General features: G+C 33.6%; 1 protein-coding gene and 1 non-coding gene across 2 annotated transcripts in view; both read right to left on the bottom strand.

The window, feature by feature from the left end:
* Positions 1 to 3092, bottom strand: part of SLO2 (slowpoke 2) — a 56187-nt gene that overhangs the window by 38100 nt on the left and 14995 nt on the right. The gene's annotated exons all lie outside the window — the stretch shown is intronic.
* On the bottom strand, positions 2156 to 2227 carry TRNAE-CUC (transfer RNA glutamic acid (anticodon CUC)). Its single transcript has one exon. It is a non-coding gene; the product is annotated as a tRNA-Glu (tRNA).

The raw sequence follows: 3092 nt of genomic DNA, 5'->3' as shown, positions 1-3092 counted from the left end.
AAGAGGAGTCTCAACACCTTGAAAGCCTTTGAGACTCGATTTGTCAAATGCACGGACTTGGGTCAAGAACACTTGAGATTTGAACCGATAGTGGGACAGATGCTCCAACTTTGATAACACATAAGTTCAGAGATATTAATTATTGGTGAATGGAGAGGATTAGGAGAAACTGACAACTCCGAGTTTTCAGGGACAGAATTTTATCGACTTTTTGTGGAACTTTTGGGAGAACGTCTGACCTTTTTCATTTCAGTCTAGGTTGAACACCTCGTGTTGAAAAATTGATAAACCGAAAAGTTTGAGATTCCATGATGGAAAAATTGATCTCATTTTTTATAAAAAAAATATATCCCGACGATTGATATATTCTTCGATATAAATCTTCCAGGGAGAGAATTATATTAATTCATCATTTGTTGTTGGAATTGTTTATGAAATTTATTGCGAGAAATTTTCATGGGAATCGTACGTCAGTTTTTATCAATTTTATAACAATTTTTATTGAATTTTCCGCCCAGTCACACTATTTCGAACTAAAAAGGTCGAATCGATTTGCATTGATAAATTCGCGTCAGACGATAATTTAAAAACGAATTTCACACATCAATTGTTTTTTTGTTATTTACGTCAATACGAATGTGAAATAAACTTCACAAAAACTACCTTCATCGGGTTCTATTTCATGCCAATGGTTACACATACGGTTCATTGGGTTGAAACTCACGTTTACGGAACTCAATGTTATTCAATTAACAAAAGCGATCCCACTGGAAAAACAATCGGTTTTATTGGAAAATTCTTAGCAATATGAGAGCGCGCACTTTTAATTCATAATTTTTTGCGTAAATTATCATCAAAAATATGGAAATAAAATTCACATTCAAAACCTACCTACATATCTGATACATACGTAAAATATATTTGCGGCAAAAATAATTGCGATATATATATCTCACATATAATTATTAGCACACATATTTTTTGCGTGAGGGATTGCATTTTTGCCGAAAATTATGTGCGCATAATTGATACATGAGTCGACTGTATATAATTTTCGTCTGGAATATATTCTTTCATGATTAACATGACCTCCCCAGGCACGCTATTTTACGAACAATTGGAAAAACCGATTATTAAATAATAAAATTGTAAAAGAAGGAGTAGGCGTAGAAATGACTCGGTACATGGACTCGCTGAGGTGTGCGAACGGTTTGCGTGACACAGTTAGTGCGATTAAATTGGCAGTGAGCGGAACAATGTATGTGCTGTGTGTCTTGTATGTGTTTAGGACATATGTGGAGGGAAACTAGGCGTCAGTTTGTTACAATGTGCGTGATCAAACGTCGTGGAAACGCCGCAACACGGCAAAACCGTCTCCGTCAAATAGCCTGATGGATTTTCACCAACAGAACGGAACGAAAAAGACAATGACGGTTGGCAAAACCAATGGGACATTCTACTGCTCCCCCATTTAGTTAACAATTTTATGGAAAATTGCCATTCGTCAGTCGTTACGATGATTATCACGGGTTCCGATTATTCTTTCGCATTTATCGAGATTGCGCATTTTGTTGATTGTGTAAAAACAATTTTTGGGTGAAGATTTTTTGGTGAGGGCTTTCATTTGAAAAAGGCAAGTGGATGAACTTTCTTTCGAATTGATACATGATGTTGATTATTATTGATCAGAATCACGGTTTGGATAATTCTGAGATATTGAGGAAAAATTGCATAATTTGCATGTTTAAAAGAATGTTTAAAAAATATTAAAAATTTTGATTTAATGGAAAATTTGTGATATTTATAGGAAATAGATAAAAAAATGTAGTGTGGATATTTTTCGAAATGTACGTTTTTTAATTATTATTATGCAATTATTTTTTAATTTTTTTTTGAGTTTTTTAAAATTATTAAACATGTCATTATGCAATTTCTCCTGAAAGCAAATTGAAAAAAAAATATTGGCGAACGTGCCGCTCAGATGATTTTAAATGATCTGGAACGTAAAGATTTGCTATCACCTAAAAATATAGTGTAAATCCCGAGAATTAGTTGAAAAACCGTTATAAATAATTGAAGTTCAAAATGTTACGCCTTTAATATTCTGGATTGAGGAACAAATCGATTTTTGCAAAAAAAAAAAATAGCAAAAATTTTCCGGTACCGGGAATCGAACCCGGGCCTTCTGGGTGAGAGCCAGATATCCTAACCACTAGACAATACCGGAGAAGTTGATACATAATTCCAACTTCATGCTTTTAAACTCAAGAATTTACCAAACAAATTATTCCTAAAATTCCCCAATTTCCGGGTGCAGGTAGAATTTATTCATAACAATCCTAATATCACAGTATCACATCCATTAATTCCTCATTCCTCATCTATTTCACAAATTAATATACAACACAAAAAATACTTGGCGCATTTGAATTTTCCATAATTATCGGCGGAAAGACATTGCAAACATTCAAAACAACTAGAAACAAATTCTTCTCGATAAATAATTCACGTGAAACGTCACGTGATATTTCTATTTTTTATTTCAACATTTGACAGGACGAGTGCATTTCCTGCAAATAGTAAAGTAACATAAAAAATAAAATAAATAATAATAAAATCGTAAAGCTTTTTTCCCGGTAATTCTGTGAGCCAGAAATAGCGTGTACATGAAGTAAAAGTACCGGCAATTTACGAGACAATGCTCTTTGCTATCGTACATCATCGATTGATGGGGCGCCCAAAGTGACTTCTCTTTTCGTTTTTTTTATTTTCATAAAACAAGCAGTTTTGCGTCGTCATTAATCAATAAATCCTCAGGGGATGTTAATGTCTTTTTTGACATTACGAAGGGTTCATTGTTGACAAATGGGTGAAGCTACCTCGGACATTCATAATCAAGATTGTGTGCATCTATTAATGAAAAAGTTGGGCAGAAAAATATTATAAAACCGGAAGAAGTATCACGTATACTCGGGACGAGATCACGTAACTCATGGAAAAATTCTGAAGTTGAAGAAATGTCTGAATGCTCATCATTTTTTCATTTGGAAACTTGTAATGCAAGTTTTCAGGTTGAGAAGATTTTTCAACTA

The sequence above is a fragment of the Fopius arisanus genome, unplaced genomic scaffold (genome assembly GCF_000806365.1).
Source record: "Fopius arisanus strain USDA-PBARC FA_bdor unplaced genomic scaffold, ASM80636v1 scaffold00017, whole genome shotgun sequence".
NCBI classification, from domain to species: Eukaryota; Metazoa; Arthropoda; class Insecta; order Hymenoptera; family Braconidae; genus Fopius; species Fopius arisanus.
Note: the sequence above shows the minus strand (reverse complement) of the source record. Positions and strands in the feature narration are given on the sequence as shown.